Source organism: Perca fluviatilis, chromosome 22 (genome assembly GCF_010015445.1).
Source record: "Perca fluviatilis chromosome 22, GENO_Pfluv_1.0, whole genome shotgun sequence".
In the NCBI taxonomy this organism is placed as follows: domain Eukaryota; kingdom Metazoa; phylum Chordata; class Actinopteri; order Perciformes; family Percidae; genus Perca; species Perca fluviatilis.
In genome coordinates, this window is record NC_053133.1 from 3,818,432 (window position 1) to 3,840,960 (window position 22,529).

The 22,529-nt window shown below is 41.9% G+C and overlaps 1 protein-coding gene across 8 annotated transcripts in view; it reads left to right on the plus strand.

Moving 5' to 3' along the window:
• Positions 1-22,529, plus strand: part of arhgef4 (Rho guanine nucleotide exchange factor (GEF) 4) — a 158,992-nt gene that overhangs the window by 104,121 nt on the left and 32,342 nt on the right. The window lies entirely within an intron of this gene.

Consider the following 22,529-nt stretch of genomic DNA (forward strand, 5'->3'; position numbering starts at 1 on the left):
AGTTTCGCACAAAAGAAGGCATTGGCAGAAAATAAAGAAGGGTTAGGGTGCAAACCATAGTTTTTGCCCCATTCATTCCCCATTGTGTTACTGACCAACACAATCTAAGTGACTGAAGTGATTTAAGTGCCACGGTGGAAATTCAAGCAGCGCGCAACATTTCAGTTACCATTGCCAAGTAGTGGAATGTAACTAAGTACATTTACTCAAGTACTCTACTTATGTACAAATGTTGAGCTACTTGTACTTTACTTGAGTCTGTTCTTTTCATGCCACTTTCTACTTCTACATCTCAAAGAGAAATATTTTACTTTTTACTCCACTACATTCATCTGTTACAGCTTTAGTTGCTAGTTACTTTACACAAAAGATTTCTGCACACAAAACACACATAGTTTATAACATAAAATGTTTTATCATAAATTATACCAACCAACAATATAACGGCCTACAAGTGCAGCTGAGATGATTAGACCATTAAACGCTTTGTTGATGGCACAGAACTGTTTGGATCGTTTCTAAAATTTGAGGATGTTAAAGCATTGAGTACTTTTAATACTTAAAGTACATTTTCCTGATGATACTTACATACTTTAACTTAAGTGACATTTTTAATTCAGGACTAGAGAGTATTTTTACTTAAAGGGTAACTACCGTTTTTTGTTTTTGTTTCTGTGTCTAAGTGACTGATGGGACCAACAATCTCTGACATTGGTCCAGTATTAAGAGAGATCGCTGCAGTCGGCAGCGGAGAATCAAGCTACAATGTAAGTTAATAGGACAATTGTGCATCTTGTATTTGTATTTGCGCTTGTCAGACACTTAGAATATTAATCTGAGCCTGTCGGTGGCAAAAAAAGGTAAATACAAGCTGCACAATTGTAGCTTGATTCTCCGCTGCCGACTGCAGCAATCTCGCTTAATACTGGACCAATGTCAAAGATTGTTGTTCCCATCAGTCACTTAGACACAACAACATAGGAAAATAGGGTCCAGGTTGAAAAAACGGTAGTTACCCTTTAAGTAAACTGCGGCTGCCACAGGGTGACTAACGTAATTCTGCCTCTGATGATGGAAGAAGTAAAATGACTACTTAATATTAACTGCCTTACATTAGAATGTTTTTCTGTGTGCTGTAAAGGAGAGCTTGCTGAAAATATAAACTCCCAATGTTTGCAGAGCCCTTTTCAAACCCGTCATGCATAAAGCATGTGCTCTGCATGTTGACACTTTCGATCATGTCATTAGATTAGAGAATCTAAAACTGTGTTGGATGATATGGGGCCCTTGGGGTAGGGGACAGTCACAGGGTCATCCCAAGGCCCGTTTCCCACCAGTCCTCTGCCCCCTGGCTGGATTTCTCATGGCTGACAAGTTGGGGGTGGGGGGGATCTCTCCCACTTCTGGAGGACAACTTGTCCCACTGTTACTATTTATGAAAGCAGTAATAACCGAGCACAGCAGGGATTGCTTCCTCTCCACTAGCACACATCTGTGTCCTTGGTGCTCCATGCAGGGCGCCGCTGGGTGTGTGTTGTGGTGGTTTTTTGGTTGCCGTTTTACTCTTTACGTAGTTATTTAAATGTATGGGGCCTATTTATGACACTGGAAGTGAAGGAATCTACTTGCTGACTGGGTGAGACCTCGGCAGCCGCCTCAGTACAGACGGAATTGTAAGACGAGTACTCCATGAAGACGCCGGATATTGCTTCACTCCATGCAGATTTTGATAGATAGATATTTATTTTCCCATGAGGGAGATTGTTTTTCACAGTCTGTTTCAGGCACATGGCAATATACAAAGACAAATACATCAACAGTTAACATAAAGATAGGTATATAGACACATAGAGACAACCACATTTACAACGACACCGAATCTATACAAGGTCAGCAAGATAGTTTGTTCAGAGTGCTGTGGCAGAAGCGACAAAACTTCTGCCTTCTACACCTCAGAGACCTGTAAGTGTGGATATACAGGGTTATTTGCAATAGTTATGTGTTAACAAGTAAACCGAGCTGTCCTGGATCCATCGACTGACCCCCAGGCAATAGACAATCGAATAGACAACTGAATGTAATCTTCGTATGACAAATGTCTTTTCATACAGCATTTGGGCGGTGTCAGTTGGACGCATTTACGCACACAACTAGCTTATGTTTCTGAGATCTTTAAATGGTTATATTTTACATTTTATTCCTTACTCCCTGTCTCCACTTCTTCCTTGTGTACTGTGCGAATGTGTGTATATCAGAAGGATCTTCACCATTCAGACCCTGCTTCCAGAAAATGTTCAAATTAGGGCTGTTTTCGAGAATTGATTACTTTTTACAATATTAACTGAAGTTAACTGTTGACACAATACAGTAACAGGAGCTATTTAAATTAGCTGATACATGGTTAACACGTTGATGCTAGGCTTCCAGTCTATTTGACCACTGCCTTCTGATTTCCTATGTTCTAATTTAACTGTTGCTCAAAGGGATCTTTGTCTCTTTCTGCCCTTTCAGTTGTCAGTCTGGTTGAACCATTGTACAGCATTTTGTTCTCCAAGTCCAAAACAAAATAACATCCATTTGTGAAGAGCACTTTCTACAAACTAATAGCATCAAAGAGCATTCAGACATATAGACTAGTCTCGCATTGCCAGACCTTCCTCCACAGCGCTGCGGAGGAGGATCTGGCTAGTCCACACAGCATTCTGGGATCGGAGAAAAACATGCTCTGGTTTATTGGCATTTCTTTAAACCTATCACAATCATTTTGGCCGGTGCTAAGAGCCGGACAGAGCCACGGTGCCTCTGCTAAATAGCCTCGGGGAGGAACTTGTTTTGGTGAAACGTGTACGTTCAAAAGTAGTTTCAGTCGTGCAACAGAAAACTCAGATTGGACAGATAGTCTAGCTAGCTGTCTGGATTTACCCTGCAGAGATCTGAGGACCAGTTAACCATAGTCCTCACAAATCCCACGGGAGGTTAGAACGCAGGAAGAGGAAGGGGACAGACATCTGGCCCAAATGAGTGAAATCCGGCGGAATTTCCCTCGACAGCGGAGAAATCCTCGAAGTAGAACGTCGTAGATATAGACTATGTATAGAGTAATCCTCTCAGACATCTGACTGGACACAGTCAAGTTTAATAACAGCAGATGCCAAACTTTTGAACGGCAATGTAGCTACTCCGTGTAGCTAGTAGGGTTGGGCATCGAGAACCAATTCCTAATCGGAATCGTTTCAAAAATTACGATTCCATCGGAATCGTTTCTTTATTGGAATCGTTTGGAGGATTTGGTTTCAAATCTGATCATAGGTTCCAAATTTAATATGCGCATGTTTTGGTTTCCGTAGCAGCCAGGCGCTTGTTGTGTTGCAGCCGTGCAGCACAGTAAGCGGAGCTCTAGTGTGGCTTTATTTTGCATTGTAAAAGCTGTAAAACTGCAACCCACCTATGAATCAAAATAAAACTTTCCTCTTATTTGTGAAATAAGCATGTGACCTGTTTCAACTCCACCACTCAAAGAATCGGAATCGAGAATCGATAAGAACCGGAATCGAAAGGAAGAATCGGAATTGGAATCAGAATCGTTAAAATCCAAACGATGCCCATCCCTAGTTACTAGGACCGAGTTCCAAATTCAATACTTTTTAGGCACCGACCGAATTGCCTCTAAAGTATCGAGTATCGAAAAATGCCTCGTCATTCAATACCCAATTCAAATACCTAAGGAGTAAATCTCATCAGCGTCAGTTAGCCAATCAGCATGCAGCATGCTTCTACCAAGATCTAATAATGTCTGTGATTGGTTGTCTAATGTTACACGTGAGAGACACGCAGAGACAGACTCACTTTTTTTTTTTTTATGGAAAAAATGATCGTTTAGGAACCAGAATCAAAGTCACAGTATTGGTATCGTTACTGGTAACGAAAATAATTTTTTAACGATACCCTGCCCTATGGGTTAGATATCTTTGCAGAGATGAGATAAATGCACTGCTGAATTTAGAATGTTTTGTTTCTCCTCACTTCCTTAAATTTAGGTTTAGGCTTTGGATTGAAGGGTTCTGAGTTAAATGAACGTTTAGGAAAGAATTCAAGGGAAGCTTCTCTAAAGTAGAGTAATGTAAACATGAGGGGTTGGCTAATCAGTGTTCTGTCAGTTGGTGAAAGAGATCCTCTCATTCCTCCTGTGTTTGTGTGTGTGCTGCTAAGTTATCGTGGAAGGCATCCATTGAGACCTGGAAATCATCACTGGTCAGCCTTATCATTCACTCGCTGCTGGAATGTGCTCAGTGACGGACTGCCAGCAAATAAACCTGCAATGCTTCTCCAAGAATGATGAACACCAGACATCAACTGTAAGGCGAAATGTTTGGATTTTTGAATGGGATTAGTGGGTTTGTAAAGGAGGGAGTTTGTGAGTTTATATAGTTATACCTAATATGCAACAAGCAAAACAAGTGTCTACTTCCCGTCGATGCATGTAGGAAATAGTTAGCTGTCAACCAGACCCTTAATAACCCAGACCCTTACTGTTAATTACTGTTAAATAAAAACTCTAATGGAAATAGGAAGGAGTGCATTTCCCAGAAAAGCAGCTGTGACTTTAAGTTAAACTGTCTGTCTGTCTGTCTTGTGTAATGTTAGGTTGATTTAAGTCTGCGTGTTTGAAGTGTTTAGCTCAGACTAGCGTCTGCATTTCCAGCCGCTAGCATGCTTCAAAACAAATCGGTGATATAGCGTCTCTTTAACGTCGGACAAACGTAATCAGTCATTGATAAATTACACAATGATTCATTACAGCGCTTATAGTTAAGGATGATCCATTAGGGTTTCTGTGTATTTCAAAAGTTTTTTTTCTCTCATACACAAAGCTTGGTACAATTAAATCCAAACCAATGGAACGGCTCTCCAGTAACTGCTACATTTACTCACCCACAGCATAAAATTGTTACCTCTATTCGTAACAACGGTGATGTATGACGTGCCGTCTGCTATATTGGGCTGAATAACATTATGGGGGTTTCCACCCACTGAGAGTATACACAGTATTCATGCTTTTGCAGGCTCCTGTAAAACTCCTTTTCTTATACTGTACACTTTGGCTGCCAGTATTGGCAATATTTCATAGCCAACATGAAATGCTTGTCCAACACACACACACACACACACACACACACACACACACACACACACACTCGCTCCCTGAAGAAGACTTTGGAGACCCTGCATGGCTGTGTTGTTTGCAGTGTCATTGTTTTTTCTGGCTTGACCACAGACAAATTCTTTTCGTGTTTGTCCAACAGTGTTTGGGGCCTTTTATTAAAGTTGCAGAGAGAACTAGGTCTTTAGTTGAATGTAATTATAGACTTTTAGAGACAGGTGGTTAGCCCTAATTTCCCCTGTTTTATGAGTGTATCATACTTTAGTAAAACGCCTCCCTGTTTCCTGATATGCTCCTGTTTGGAAGCTGTCAGGTCTGGAGGTGAGTAAGCAATCACCATCGGCATCAGTATGTACTGAATCCAGAGGCTTACAGGATCAGGAGCTGTCGCTCTCACTGCAGCCACGTCCGCTCAGCAGCTCGTTAGCCGCCCAGCAGAGGAGAGGAGCTAGCCGAGAAACAAGTGAGCGTGACATGAGAGGAATCCAGAAGTGACTGACAGGCGTTTATGAAGCTGTAGTGTAGGGCTGAACGATGAATCGTTTTCAAATCGAAAGCACGATTTGAAAGAATGCGATCAGCTAATCGTAAAGACCGCGATTAATCCAATGTGCAATATTTAGTTGAATGTTTGGTGTAACATTTGATTTACCATTTTTTATTCCTCTTTGTTTACAGAAATGCCCTATTTTCAGTGGATCTTCCATTCAATTTATATTATGTAGCTAAAAAAAATCTAAATTGCAATATCTGGCAGGAAAATCGCGATTAGATTTTTCCCCCACATTGTTCGGCCCTACTGTAGTAGTTATTAGCAGTTTCTACAGGAAGCTTACAGTGTCCTGTAGCTCAGAGGGTGAAGACAAAAAACAAAACGAGGCTTGTACAAATTACCTTCACACTTTGTTGTATTGGTTAGGGTTGGGTCTACAACGATGTTGTTAGAGACTTTGCCATACTGTTCATACTGAGGTATCTATAAATATCATATCCCGGCTTGGATTAGGACATTTGCAAACCAAGGAGCAGTTCAGATTTATGCTAATGTTAAATTTACAGTACAGGATTTTTCATCAACGTGAGGAACACGGTCACAGTCATGGGAAACCTAGAAAAGTCATGGAATTAGTAAAATCCTTTAAAGGTTTTGGAAAAGTCATGGAATTTTGTTGTGGTCAATGAAATCAATTGTTACAATAATATTGCCTCATGAAGCTTCGTGAAAACCATTTAATTTATTTTATGAGTCCGCTAGATGGCGCTCTTGGTTTGAAGAAAAAAGGCTCAAGGAATGGCAATTCAGTGTGCTTTCTTAAGCTTTTTATGTTGTGAAGCGTTACTATGACCCCTCCTACATCTACCCAGGGACAGTATAATAGGTTTGTGAGTGGCTGTTTGTGAGGATAACTTAGAGAAAAATAAACACCATCAGTACTTAAAAAGGCAGCATTAAGTGGCCGGGTTAGCTCAGTCGGTAGAGTGGGCGCACATGTGTAGAGGTTTATTCCTCGACGCAGAAGGTCCAGGGATCGAGTCCGACCTGTGACAGTTTCCTGCATGTCTTCCCCCCTCTCTCTCTCCCCTTTCATATCTCACCTGTCCTATCCATTAAAGGCTGAAATGCATAAACAGTTTTTTTTTATTGGTTTTAATTAATCCCTTGTGAAATAATGACGTGAATTTCAGTTGAAGTCTGCATGGCTAACCTATGATGCTGTACTTGCCGTGCAGTTTGACATCCTCTCATATATCCTAGTAAACCTGCGGTTTGTTTTCATTTTGAGCCTACGGACGGCTATTATTTCTGTTCCCTGTTTGATGTTCGCTCCTTTGTTTGTGGGCTACGAGTCCATCAGAAATCCGAAGGAAAGTCTAATGAGGCAGAAAGTGCTGACGCAAATGCTTCTTCGCTGCTTGCATTTGTCATCCTGTTTATCGGCAGAAAATGAGGCCATCTCTCTGTCTTCAGACTACCACCCCGATTTGTTTATCATATTTTCTCGTCAGCATTTTCATGGCGTGCCTGCTGTGACAGTGCCCTCTTCCACAGGCCCAGCCCAGCCCCTTCCATGTGGGATAGCTGAACGGTTATCCGTCTTAATCTCCGTTCTTCAATCACACCTGACCTTTGCAGCTGTTTGTCCATCGTTGGTTTGAGGCAACCATAGCCATAGGGAATCAGGATTATGTCTTGACCTCAGTTGAAATAGGTCTGTCGATCAAACTTGTTTACCATGCAACAATGACCTCTTTACTAGGTATTAGGGATCGACTAATATATGCAGATATCCATTCTGATTATTAGTAGTTAATGAATTAGCCATGTGGTGGTTTTTCCACTGCAACGTGAGGGATTAAGAGACTGCCTTTACCAGGAAAATTACCATACTGGGGTTATTTGTTTAAATACTTCAAATGACTTGTTGTCATTTTCCTGTCAATCCTCTTGAGGATGCACAAAGAATGACCTTCCTCTCCCATTAGCAAAGGCAGACGTAGCATGATGTTGTTTTACTGCTACAAAAAAGTCTAAGGGAGTTCTCACAGCTACAGTTTTTTTTGCTTTGGTCCGAATCAGTTGCTGAGTTTGTAAACTTGGAGTGATTTCCCCTTGGTTGGGTTTGTTTCACACCTGGAAAAATGCAAGCATACTAAAATGCGTCATTACAAATCACACAAGAACGTTCTCTTCTCTTATTGGTCGGATGTGTCTGGGGGCGGGAGCAAGAAAGTTAATACAGGAAGAAGGTCCTGTGTTCTGGACTAGTGCATATCTTCTTACATCTCCCTGGTCAAACCAGCTCATTTCATTAAAATAATCAGACATTGTTTTTGCGAGTCTGCTCTGGTCACCGAGACTTGGCTCCGCTCTGCTGGCGTCTGTCTCCAACTTTAGCGGCGGCTGGTTTGACCACGGAGATTGACGGATGGCGAGCATACAGGAGGCATCAGCTCAGACTGCTGAACACACCTGACTACAGGAGACATCAGCTCAGACTGCTGAACACACCTGACTACAGGAGACACTAGCTCAGACTGCTGAACACACCTGACTACAGGAGACACTAGCTCAGACTGCTGAACACACCTGACTACAGGAGACACTAGCTCAGACTGCTGAACACACCTGACTACAGGAGACATCAGCTCAGACTGCTGAACACACCTGACTACAGGAGACACTAGCTCAGACTGCTGAACACACCTGACTACAGGAGACACTAGCTCAGACTGCTGAACACACCTGACTACAGGAGACATCAGCTCAGACTGCTGAACACACCTGACTACAGGAGACACTAGCTCAGACTGCTGGACACACCTGACTACAGGAGACATCAGCTCAGACTGCTGAACACACCTGACTACAGGAGACACTAGCTCAGACTGCTGGACACACCTGACTACAGGAGACACTAGCTCAGACTGCTGAACACACCTGACTACAGGAGACACTAGCTCAGACTGGGGGAGTAGATACAGATGGTACGATTCCAGGTCAGATCACGTTCTCACCACATACGAACAGCTCCAGAGTTGGATTGAAAGCGTACTGAGACCACCTCATCAAGCAGGTCTCGGTACGCTTGTTTGGTGCGCTTTTGTGCGCGCCCAGGTGCGATTGCCGCGTTCACACCTGCCCAAACACCTGCCCTAAGGGAAGAGGTTAGGTTTGGTTTTGATGCCAAAGACTGTACCATTAGCAGTATGTGCATGTCACCTACTACATAGTCTATATTCACGACGTTCCACTTCCGGGATTGCTCCCGATGTCCCTCTTTTCGGCCGGATGTCCGTCCCCTTCCTCTTTCTTTGCGTTGGCGTTCTAACCTCCGGTGGATTTGTGAGGACTATGGTTAACTGGTCCTCAGATCTTTGCAGGGTAAATCCAGACAGCTAGCTAGACTATCTGTCCAATCTGAGTTTTCTGTTGCACGACTAAAACTACTTTTGAACGTACACATGTTCCACCAAAACAAGTTCCTTCCCGAGGCTATTTAGCACAATCGTCATGGGCGGTCCATGAAGATTGTGATTGGTTTAAAGAAATGCCAATAAACCAGAGCACGTTTTTCTCCCATCCCATTCGATCATTCCTGTTGCCTTTGAGTCGGCCATTCTAGACAGGCAGCGCTGTGGAGAAAGGTCTGGCACAGTGAGACTACCTACTACATAACCGTCAAGGTAGATTTCTTAATGGCAAATGCAAAGTTTCCTAATTTTACTTGAAGGTTATGATTGTTGTACCTATTTCTTTGTCTTTGGTACAGTATAAAGATGTAATGGACATTAGCTCGTAGGGCCTGGGTGTAGGTTGTTACACAAACAGCATTGCCTGTCTAGAATGGCTGACTCAAAGGCAACAGGAATGATTGTAGCTTAAAAGGTTTCCTCAGTTCTGACTGACTGAGGGATGGAGCATTTAACCTCTGTAGGGCCATCCCCCTGTCAGAGGGGGTCGTTAGTCTGCCTGGCTGTCATGTGACAGCCATTTAGAGTCCCATATGTGAAGGGTGTGAAGGGAACATATACTGGGGAGGAATGTCAGGATGGCATTTTAAGTGGCTGATAGGTGGCTTTGTAAGCTGTTTGGGATGGGTCCATGTCGTTAAAAGCCTAGGTGGTTCCTCACAATATGTCTAAGAAGATGTTCAGTCGCCCGGGTCACACTGTGTGATACTAGAGGTCTGATTTTTGTTTAAGAAGAGGCAATTGACGGGCTATTACATCACTTTGTGCACTAAAACCATTGTAGTCATATCATATCCGTTGTCTGGGGGGAAAAAAGGACAGTTATATAAAGTAGATTCATTGGTCCGAACGCCTCCCTCTCATGTCTAAACAAAAGCACCTCAGGCTGGGCTGACTATACACTGATGCAGTGTTTTTAAAAGCCTAGAAGACTAAGAACCGTCCCCTGTTATGTGACTTTCTTTTATCTGTGTCCATGTTGACCGCATGACAAACAAATGGCACTTACTATTCCACAGTACATGGACATTTAAGGAGTGATGAGGCATTCTGCTTTAGAATACGTTATCTCTCTTTTTAATTTTCAGGGTAATATGCAGACTGGTAGCACAGCATTATTTTTCTTTTTTCCTTGTTAATTTTCCAGTGAAACCAATCAGCATTTATCATGATGTATAGTGTTCTCCAGTAGCACCTTCATACCTGTCAACACTGCAGAGTGTGTTTGTGTGTTTTGTCTGACCGTGTATATTCAGTGCACACAGTGACGGTGAAGCCAGATACGATCACAGTGCTGTGTGTGTGTGTGTGTGTGTGTGTGTGTGTGTGTGTGTGTGTGTGTGTGTGTGTGTGTGTGTGTGTGTGTGTGTGTGTGTGTGTGTGTGTGTGTGTGTGGCTCCATTACCAAAAGTAATTTTGGTGCAGATCGATACACAGAGAGAAACCTGTGCCTGTCCTGTTGATCCACATCGATCCCCCTCTCTCTCTGATTCAGCATTTTGATTATTATTTGATGTGACCAGCCACAACAGAAACCTATTAACTGTCCTCCCGTCACACAGACATCCCCCAAAACACAATGAATGAGCTGTAGTCTTCAGACACCATGGCTATCAAGTCAAACCAGAATTTGAAGAATACCGTTAAATTGAATAGTTGTTGTTCACAATGTTACCAATACATGCCATTTTCTGCTATTTATATATTTTCTTTCTCTTTGTGTTTTAAAGGTTTTTCAGCTAAACAGCTTAACACCTTGAGACTTTAACACTGTAACAATATCCTAATGCCCTAAAAACTAAGCAACGAAGCAAATGGAACTGTCAATTTGAACTGCTAAATCTGCCAGAATTAAAAGCATGAAAAAGGAAAAGAAGTGGTAGGTCATTGAGGGAAATTCAGTTCACAATTTCAGGGTGGATGAATCAAATCCCTTTCAAGTCGGGAATCTGCACACAATAAGAAAAGACTTGATTATAGCTGAGGCTTTCTGTTTTCTGTAATATTGACCCAATCACAATGTTTGTTCACATTAACTTCTGGGTAGAAAGCGTCCAATACAATACAGTTTAACGGCGCTAAGCAAACAGGAATGAGGAACAACTGGATTTACTCTCATCTCCTTCATCTAAAATGCATGTTTGATGCTTTCATATTTCAACACTTTGGCATTAGCTTGGAGAGCTAATTTATCTGACGGGCCACAGACTGAAGGACATGACACCACCCAAACTAGCAGTCAGTCCGACTGGCGGTGACATGTTGCTGTTCCTAATGCCAGATTGGGTTTATCAAAGACGCTAGCAAAGCAACACAGGACAGGGAAAAAGCACAGCAGAAATGACACACATCTCCACAATTCAAATCAATGTCCGATTTTGTGTTAGAGCAACGCCACTGTTCAGTCTATTACCATCCAGATCACAAAGTTCCTAAAGCAACACGTTCTAAAATGACGCAGTCTGTTCGGTGACATGTTACTGTGCTTTGTAATGTATGTTTGCTTTTCAGCCAGGCTACAGTGTGGACACATTAATCTCACTGCCTGTAATTCTTTGATCCAATGGACACAATTCGCTTCAAAAAAATGCATTCCTTCTTAAGGGCAACCCAAACTACCAACATTTTTGTAAGTCGTTTTGGACTCTTTGCTGTCCATCACACGCAACAGATAAGCTTCTAATTTTACAAAATTTCACAATGTTACAAAATCAACAAAGCATGCTGTTCCTACTAGGATGTTTTCTTTTTATTATGACCCGATTTTTGCCTTACCTTAACCAAGTACTTTGTGTGCCTAAACCTAACTAACCCTAGGGGCCCTACTTTAACGATCTAAGTGCATGGCGTGAAGCGCCTGGCGCAGTTGCGTTTAGGTCGTGTCCAAATCCACTTTTGCTAGTTTGACGGCGGAAAAAAGGGTCTGGGCGCATGGTTCTAAAGGGTTGTACTTAGTGTCTTCATTAATCAGAGGTGTGTTTTGGGCGTAACGTGCAATCAACCAATCAGAGATCATCTCCCATTCCCTTTAAAAGCCAGGCGCGTTTGGATCTTGGAGCATTGCTATTATGATGGCAGATTTGCACCGTAATATTTTTATTTGTAATCTTCTGCATGTTTGTGTGCTTCTGCGCTTCCCTGTGTGTGTAACAAGCATAGTGTGCACGCGCTGTAGTGTTAATTTCGTCAGACGAGACGAGACTAAATATGTTCGTCAACGACCTTTTTTTCCATGACTAAGACGAGACGATGACGAGACTGCGCCAATGTCCAAAAACGCTGACTAAGACTAAATTAACATGCATTATTGTTGACGAAAAAAGATGAGACTAAAATGTTTTGCATAAAATAAAAACTAAGATAAAATCTCTCTTCATTTTCGTCTACAATCGTCTCTACTTTTTCATCATGAGATAGAATATTCAGCTGTTACTGAGACCCGGTGCTACGGGAACCGACAGGTGCCCTAACGAACCGCTATTTACCGGACCGAATAGCCTGCGCTTCTCTCTGATGCTCCTAAACGGTCGTCAGGATCAACATCGCTGCACGGCGCTAGTTAACACTACACTTGGCAGCAGGTAACGTTAGCATACCGTTAGCTAGCAGTTGGATTTAACACAGTTAAAATGCTGACAGCTAAACGGTGTAAAGGTTTGTCTCTATTTCAAACACGCAGACCTCACGCAGTGCCCGGCAGCTGCCGTTGTCTGAAAAACAACACATGTTGCGTTCACTTGAAATACGACTCGCCAGTTTCCGTGCTGCATTTATTTTATTGTAAAATATCCTTTCCTCATGCAGTGGTTGTTTTTGTCGTTTTACTGGTGAAATAAGGAAGAGGCTCAATATTTATATAACCTATATATATATATATATATATAGCATTTATTTATTTTTATAACTATTTGTCTGAAATGGTTATCAGAAATAATTTATTTAAAAAAAGACTAAAATGTTTTGACTAAAACTTGACTAAAATGGCGAGACTTTTAGTCGACTAAAACTTGACTAAGATACCTTGAGTTCTCTTTTGACTAAAACTAGACTAAAATGACGAGACTTTTAGTCGACTAAAACTTGACTAACAAAATTTTTTGGCACAAGACTAAGACTAAATTAAAAATAGGTGACAAAATTAACACTAGTGCGCTGTGCATAAGTCTAGGTGCATTTGACTAATTTGCTGTTAAAATAACAATGAAATGTTGCGTTATTAACTTTAGACAAGGTTTTTGTTGGTCAATACCGTGATCACTTCCCACTGCATCAAGATAGCAATACGCCCAGAATGCACCTGAACACACCTCCCTGTAAGACCAGCCCATGGGTGTACAGGTGGGCGCAGGTGCATTTGCTATTGAAACAACGTGGGCGTTGGACGGGAAATTGACAACTGCGTCGGTCTTAAACTAGCAAAGACACTTGCGTCGGCCTTTGCTCTGCGCCGGGTGCAAGATAGGGCCCTAAGACAGTTTAGTAAACAGTCTTAAGAAGCATTTTTGTAATGGTCATTTCTAACAGTTTTAAATGGCACAAATGATCATGGTCAGAGCAAATACATTCCTCCCAAAATGAGATTGTCAGAGAGAAAAACAATAGGGGTGACAATGAAATGATCATTTTGGGATTATTGTTTTTGACTTCTCTCTCTTCTCTATACATTCATATAGCTATGGTGCTTTAGAAACCTGTGGATGCACATGTCCAATAACTTTCAAACTGGCACTCACATGACATTCGCTGGCATCTCAAAGTAGCCTAATGGTGCTGACACACTAACCCGATAATCGGCCGTTGGACAGTCTGGCGAGGTCGGTGACTCGAGTCTGTTCCGTGTGTTCTGTGCCATCGTCCGTCTGAGGGGCCGTCGGCGTTCATTTTGGCCGACCTGACATGTTCAGTCGGAGACGGGGCAGTCGGGACTCACCCGGAAACGGCGAGCGGAATGAGGTGACTAGAGTCTCTCAAAATCTGACGAAAATCTTTTAAACTGACCTTTGTTGAGCTGAAATGAAGACAGATTCAGCAACTGCACGGCCTATTTCTCTCTTAAAATGTTTTCAGAAACATGTTTCAGTGAACTAATTTAGTACAATATGAGATCGTATTCTGAACGGCCGCCATGACAGTCTGGCTTTGAATTTCCGGAGAAAACAAACCCACGTGACGCGTTCGTCCAATCAGCTGCCGGTTTAAATTTTTTGGGCAACAATACAGATTGGCGCTGCCTGCTGTTACGGAGACGTATTACGTCTCGTCTCTTCAGTGTGTTCTGAGGCACTTTTTGGACCAACACGGGGAGACTGATCAGTCCGACTGGCTTTTCTGCCGACGGTTGGCCGTCTGGTTGGTGTGTAACTGCCTTAGTGCATCCTAAGTGTAACAACATACAACATGCCCTGCTTATCAAATTTAGTGACAAGTCTCAAGCTAAATCGAGTGAAAGGGTTCACAGGGTTAAGTTTCACTGCTGTTGACTGTAGCAACACTTTCCTCAAGGGTAATGCCTAGGACAGTGTCCTCCTGGGATAGCAGGGTGTATTTGACCCCTGACCCCGGCCCCACGATGGTGCTACAATCAGTCGGAGATCAATGGAAGGTGGTTCACTTACACAAACAGGATGCAGCGTGTGTGTGTGTGTGTGTGTGTGTGTGTGTTTGTGTGTCGAGGCTTTTTGGGTCTGTGGACATTATGACATCCTAGCCTCATCATTAATTCAGAATCCCCAGCGGTTGCAGGATTCACGACTGGGCATGGAATTTCAAAATGCTTACCAGCAGCACAGCAGCTGGTTAAGTATGTCATGTATTAATGTATTTAAAGTAAGGCTGGGCGATATGGAGAAATTCAGAAATCACGTTATTTTTGACCAAATGCATCATTGTGTCGATATTGCGACGATATTGTAGGGTTGACAATTGGTGCTTTCACAAAATATTTTTTACAAAAAGATTTTAGATAAATAATCATCAATGAATAATGTGGTAGTCTCCCATTGCCAGACCTTCCTCCACAGCGCTGCGTTGGAGGGTCTGGCTAGTCCATACAGCACTCTGGAATGGGAGGTAAAACGTTCTCTGGTTTATTGGCATTTCTTTAAACCAATCACAATCGTCTTGGCGGTGCTAAGACGATATAATATTACTGAAATTGTTGTATTAGTAATGCATTAGATTACTACGTTACAGCAAAAAGGAATAAATTACTGTAATTGCGTTACTTTTACACTGCTCTTGAACACACAGCAGAGATGAACAACACAAACTAACACACCATCAATTACCATCACTGTGAACTAAAGGTACTTGGCATGGAGCAGGTCCAAATGCATCATAAGTCATTGAGCGCTTTGAAAGTTGCCTAAAATATGCATTATTATTATTATTATTGTTGTTGTTATTATGTTATGAATTCACATAAAAAAAAGAAAAGTACATTTTAATAAGTGAAACTGTTTTAATTAAACTGCACTGTTAAGAAGCTCTACACGGTCACCCTGAAAGATGTGTGATTCTATGTGTTTGCAGATTCTGAACGATAGAAGATAGATATCAATTATTGGATTTTTTCCGCATTGGCACAGGTGGGTTTGAGGGCACAGCAGGGTCCCAGTGGAGAGCTGAACTTGTAACCTTGACATCTTAAAAAATCCTCGCATTCATCCATCAGCTGAGGCCGGAGATCAAAACCCTGAGGTATCAAAGAAACCTTTCCCCTTTTCCTCGAAAAGCATCCATCGCTCTATCTAGAGAGAGGCGAAAAGTTCATCTCTGAATGTGTGTTAGTGTGTGTCTGTCTAGCCTACCCACTGAGCTGTCGGGAAGTGACAGCTGAGATGCTGGCCGGCGGACGATTATGTCACCTTGAAAGAGCATTTGGCAAGGTGCCCGACTCCAATCTGTCACTTCCTATAAACAGAGGAGCAGGGCAGGGGTAGCGTAGCGTAGCAGGGAATAACCCCCCACTATGCAGGGGTGTAATTAGTATAGATCTGCCCCGGACGAAGGGAAGAATACAAGATCTAGGTCTGTACCCCACCTACCACAAGTAGCCCTAGGACCTACATCAGTATGTATGTTGTCACCTATCTGGCACCTGATTAATGTGGGGAAGTACAGGTATATAGGATGGGCTTCTGGACTTCTTTCTCCAACATGGTGGCTAAGTGTGGTGTGCTTCTAAACTAAAACTTATAATAATGATAATAAACTTTATTTCAAAGGTTACAAATCCTCTCCACTTCCGAGATTGCTCCGTTGCCGACAGAAATTCTGCCGGATTTCACTCATTTAGGCCGAATATCCGTCCCCTTCCTCTTTCTTTGTGTCGGCGTTAAACTCCGGTGGATTTGTGAGGACTATGGTTAGCTGCTCCTCAGATCTCTGCAGGGTAAATCCAGACAGCTAGCTAGACTATCTGTCCAATCTGAGTTGTCTGTTGCACGACTGAAACTACTTTTGAACATACACGTTCCACCAAAACAAGTTCCTTCCAGAGGCTATTTAGCAGAGGCACCGTGGCTCCGTCCAGAGCTTAGCACCGCCCAAGACGATTCTGATTGGTTTAAAGAAATGCCAATAAACCAGAGCACGTTTTCCTCCCATCCCGGAATTCCGTGTGGACTAGCCAGACCTTCCTTTATACGGGTTTACAAACATTACTGGGTGCGTGCGAATACCAGTAAACTGGTCGGCTACTGTAACAACCTTAAGTATTGAAGCTTTCCTTATTGTTTGTATATAAATAAAACATGATTTTAGTTGGATCTGTTTGTCTGTCTTTAATTTTGTAGTGTTAATGTGATATATATGTATGGATAATAATTGTCATTTAAGGCTAATGTAATAGCCAAAGTTAGCAGCAGGGTTACCCCTGAGTGTACCCCTATGGTTGGTTTATGCCTTAAAATAATGGGCAGGATTTCCAGGAAAAGGTACGATATGTGTGTCTCCATTTCAAAACATCACTGCAGGTGGACTGTTTTTAGCAGCAGAGGTTGATTGTGGGCGAGAGGGCGACAACACTGTTGTGGTTAGCGCGCCGAAACTCTACTGCCGCTGTCTCTGTAACATTAGCTGATGTCCGCTAGCATACATACTGTCTAACTATAGCCAGTTAGCTTTGTGTGTAACGTAACAAAACCCCACCGGTCTTATGTTGACAACGTGGACGCAGATATAAGAAACTCCGAAGGCAGTCGTAATATTTACCTAGCAGGCTATGCTAACGCTGTTGCGCTAACGTTAGCAAAACATCGGCGTAGCTTTAGCTAGCAGTCTAAACTTGTCTCTAGTCCAGACTCCAGTACTACAGTCCTGACGGGTAGATATCGCTTAGCTGACACCTGAACAAGCTGCAACTTTTCTGATTGATACAATGGGAGCCTGACTCTTGCATATGACCCCAATCTGCCCTTCTTATGGCTTGAAGCCATAACCTCTAACGTTTTTTGGCAAAAGCATGCTTCCCCCTAGGTATGTTAAACATCAGGCACCCATCACTGGCTCTGTTTGAACAATTAACCATGCAACAACTCCTTGGCATTTTGACTTACACTATACTACTACTACTAGCTACACGAAACCCATCTTCTTTCTGCCTCCCAGTCGCGTGCGCAAGCAGTGATGACGTTGCCGAGAAATCCATGTTTGCAGCGTTGTGGAGGGCGGTCTGGCAAAGCGAGACTAATAAGCACATAGACAACAGGGTGGTATGTACAATGTCATCTCAAAGGACATTGTACATACCAGGGGTAATTCTGGTTTATTACAAATTAGGTCTTACTACAGTTTTGTCCATCATTTCTATCAGTGCTGATAACAAAAGTAATGAAGTCCGACATGTCGGTCAGGGAGCGGTCAGACGATCCAATGTGAACAAGCTAACAGTTTATCCAGATTAGTATTAAACTATTTTTTTGGAGGTCAAACTGACAGTGAGCACGCCTGAAATGTTAATCCCTCGTTGCGTGCGGTGCTCTGTGCACACCACTACAGTCAGAACAGTAGGTCACAGTCGAAGCAGGAAGTGGTTTTTTTTGAGCTGTCATGGTTTACAGCAGACAGTTGCCTTTTGTGTTCTTTTCCTAATCACTTTGACTAAATTGTTAGTTTGTTTCCAACATGATCTTCTGACTGCTCGAGTGTCTTGAGACATATGTCTTGAGTTTATATTTTTCAGATACAGTATTAGGGGACCACTAAGGCCTATATAAAAGAGACTTCAGATACAGTATTAGGGGACCACTAAGGTCTATATAAAAGAGACTTCAGATACAGTATTAGGGGACCACTAAGGTCTATATAAAAGAGACTTCAGATACAGTATTAGGGGACCACTAAGGTCTATATAGAAGAGACTTCAGATACAGTATTAGGGGACCACTAAGGTCTATATAAAAGAGACTTCAGATACAGTATTAGGGGACCACTAAGGTCTATATAAAAGAGACTTCAGATACAGTATTAGGGGACCACTAAGGTCTATATAAAAGAGACTTCAGATACAGTATTAGGGGACCCCTAAGGCCTATATCCTAGATCCTTTTCAAACTGACCAGTTTATTTAATGTCCATCTGACGGTCATTAACTGGCAAAAAGTATAGCCCCAGCAGAGGTTTTCACATTTCTTACAATTGGTGTTTATAATTTCCTGATTGCATAAGATTTAGAAACATGCAGTGGTAGACCAGTTTTTTGATAAGATCACTCTGATCTGTGATCTATGTTGTTGCTCCTGTGTGTTTTTTTGGGGGGGAGGACAGTCTCGTTGGATATATTCATTGTTGGTTTAGCTCTATCCATGGGATTTGTTGACAAGAAGAAACAAATGGAATTTCACCAGACCTATATTTCAAGCTACAGATACAAAAACAAGAAAAAGGTATTAAGTTTAATATGTAGCCTTGTGATCTCTCTGTCTCTCTATCTCTTTCTCTCTCTCTCTCTCTGTCTCCCTCGTCCCTGTAAGCAGGCCAAATAGTTGGGGGCAGCCAGTTTTTTCAAGGCTGTCCAGTCATGCGCTGCTAGTGGACACGTGCCACGCTGCACACAGCACCACACACACATCTAATGAAAATGCACCCTATTACGCTTGAATTCCTTGCCTGACCACACACACACACACACACACACAGACATGCACACACACCCACGCACAGACACACATGCAGACACACACACAGTCATGGCAGCGAGTATTGAACCTTTTCTCTTGCAGACCAATGTGATTCACTAATACGGCTAACCCCCATCCAGAGGCTCAGGATGATTAAATGCTACAGTCCAAACACACACTAACATGCTTTGCCTCAGCTTCAGCTTCCTACGGTTGCCCACTAACACACACAAAACCCATTTAAATCAATGTTTTCTTCTCTGATCCCATCAGCATCTCAATCGGAACCCACACACACACACACACACACACACACACATATTTCTCAAGGACAGGCAGACCAGCCAAGCGAAAGGCAAACAGTAAACAGTGCAATTTAGTTCTCCGTGCCTGCTGTGAGTGACATGGTGGCCTGTATGAAGCTGCTGCTGTCCAATAGGTGACACTGATTGCTTTTCTTCTCAGAGGATGGTAGAACAGCAGAGGAGAAGCCTTCCCTCGTCACTGTTACATCCCACAGTATCAGTTTTCCATTCCTCAGAGTGCTTAGTTGTCCCATCTACATGGCAGGGCATTACTCAATAAATCACAAGGGCTATAAAATTAAAAACGGGAGCATCCAGCAACAACTTAAATGGGAAAATATTATTTTCACCACGTCTGTATGGAAAGCAACGGACAATCTCTGTTTCTTCAGATATATGGGACTATTATCAATTCATCAGCAATTAATTGCTAACATTAGCTAGGGTCTTAAGGCGTATGACTGGTAATTGTTGTTTTTGTTTAGGTATGCCAAATTGTAATAAATCAAGTGATTATTAGTCTGACAGTATATTTGTATTACTATTTCAATTGTCAGTTCTTGGCACTTGACCCTAAACACGTTCATAACAACAAAAATGACATGGAAGGAAGTTAGGAAAGTGTTTTATCATAATTAAGAGGCGTGGTTTACTTCATAGGCTGTGTATTACATTATCTTGGTCACATAACAGTGATATATAACCAAAAGATGTATCCTGGAATTCCTTCCAAACTTTAGTGTGTAAAAGTAATGACTACATTTTTATTTATTATATTATTTCTTAGACAATTTATTGCACCGCCATTGCTGTTTGAGAGACATAAGTTTTATACATTCATATGAATCCAACATATTAATAGCATATAATAATTGGCCTATTTGTGAAAAAAAAAAATTAAAAAAAATAAAAGAAAAATTGAAGATAAGCTTGGGCTGCTATAGGTAAGGTAGCCACTATGGTAGCCATACTAGTTAAGCTTAAGTATTCACTGTTCCACAGATAAATGATGTATAAATAAATGTATGTCCACCTGACCCAGTTTAATGCAACTCAATTTTTTTTATAGTATGTATAGTTAGGGGTCCCTACTCCATTTCTCCTTCAGCTAAGGGGCCCTTGGCCTAAAAAACATTGAAGAACCCTGTTCTGCAGCATCACACAGGTGTTCAGGGTGGCCAACACTGCCCCCATGAGGGCACAACCCGCAACCGCAACTCTGCTGATGATGCCGATGTTACATTGCACACAGTTATATGATGTGTAAGATGCTGCTGTATGTCTTCACAGGAGATCAATACCGTCAGTAAAAAGAAAGCATCCCACTTACTTGTTATACACCTCTCCCCATTCCATTATATCCGTCTCTCTCTGTCTCCACGGTGATTTGTCACCACAGATACATCCTCCATGGCAACAGCTGTTGGCGAGGCAGCCGAGGGTGACGCTTATGATGAGGTGTGACAGCAGAGTGTATTTTTAGCTCATCAGCCAGGTAGCCACAAACTGAGTTCAGACACTTCAGAGGAAACTCAAAGCCTCCTTTGTGAAAACCTCATTAGTATGGAATGAGGCTGCTGATAGGGGATCTCCACAAAGCCTAGGATAGCGTTACATTAAATGCAGGGCTGTAGTACTTCGGGACTCGAGATGTTTTTCTGTCTTGGACTCGTTGGTATTTGGACTCGGACTTGTCTCGGATTCGGCTATTGGACTCGCCAAATATTGTAGTTGGTCTCGACCCAGTCCAGCACTAAATGCTTTTGTTCTAAAGTTACTTCCTCTTTCAAAACAAACCCATTGATTAGGCGCGCTTGTTCAGAAAACGGGTGTTAGTTTAATTCAAAATCCATCTAGAACAGGCATTGGCTGCGTCATATACCTCAATCATCAGGTATCAATCATTTTCAGGATAATTTTTTTTCTGTCTCGGCCGTTACTGTCTCATATTTGGACTCGGTCTCAACTAGTCCTGGTCTTGGACTCAACAAAGGTGGCCTTGACTACAGCCCTAATTAAATGTAAAGTCTTCGCGTATATGAATAAAATTAAGCTCAGAGCTACACCTTTTGTGACTGTAATTTGTAATAATAATTTATATTGGTGAGACAGTTTCAGCCTATTTCAGCCAAATAATAATGTGTGGGTCATTGTTCAGTCAGTGTACATCAGTGGTTCTTAAACTTTTTTTCAATAATGTACCCCCTTTGAAATACTGTATGTTGTCATCTAAGTACCCCTGACCAGCACAAAACGTTTTCGGTAGAAATAAAGTGGCACAATACAGCAAAAGAATAGTGTAAATAGAAAATACTTAAATGCTACATTTCAAATGGTCAGAATCACTAAATTCATTCTTTATTTATCTATATACTGTGTGTGTGTGTGTGTGTGTGTGTGTGTGTGTGTGTGTGTGTGTGTGTGTGTGTGTGTGTGTATGGCATTGAACCCCTACCTGCTTATTTATTGATTGATTTGCAGTGGTGAAGTAAATCAACTGGTTAAGCACCCACAGTTTGAAGTAGGGCTGGGCGATATGGAGAAAATCAGATATCACGATATTCTTGACCAAATACCTTGATATTGTGGCGATATTGTAGGGTTGACAATTGGTGCTTTCACAAAATATCTTCACATTCAGATTTTAGATAAATAATCATCAGTAATGTGGACATAATGTCTAAATGGGGAAAAGGCAAATAATAGAACAGCTAGAACAGTCTGGTAAGTTTAGAAAAGTACATCACTTTACTGTAACGCAGCCTTTAAAACCAGGAAAAGAAAACACTGATGTCATTCCCTATATTACGATATCCAAAATCTAAGACGATATCTAATCTCATATCACGATATCGATATAATATCGATATATTGCCCAGCCCTAGTTTCAAGCTTAATAAAAAAAACATTTGTAAGACAGTTGATCACACTATCCGATGTCTCTGTCCCTCCTCTGTCCTCCCCTTCCCT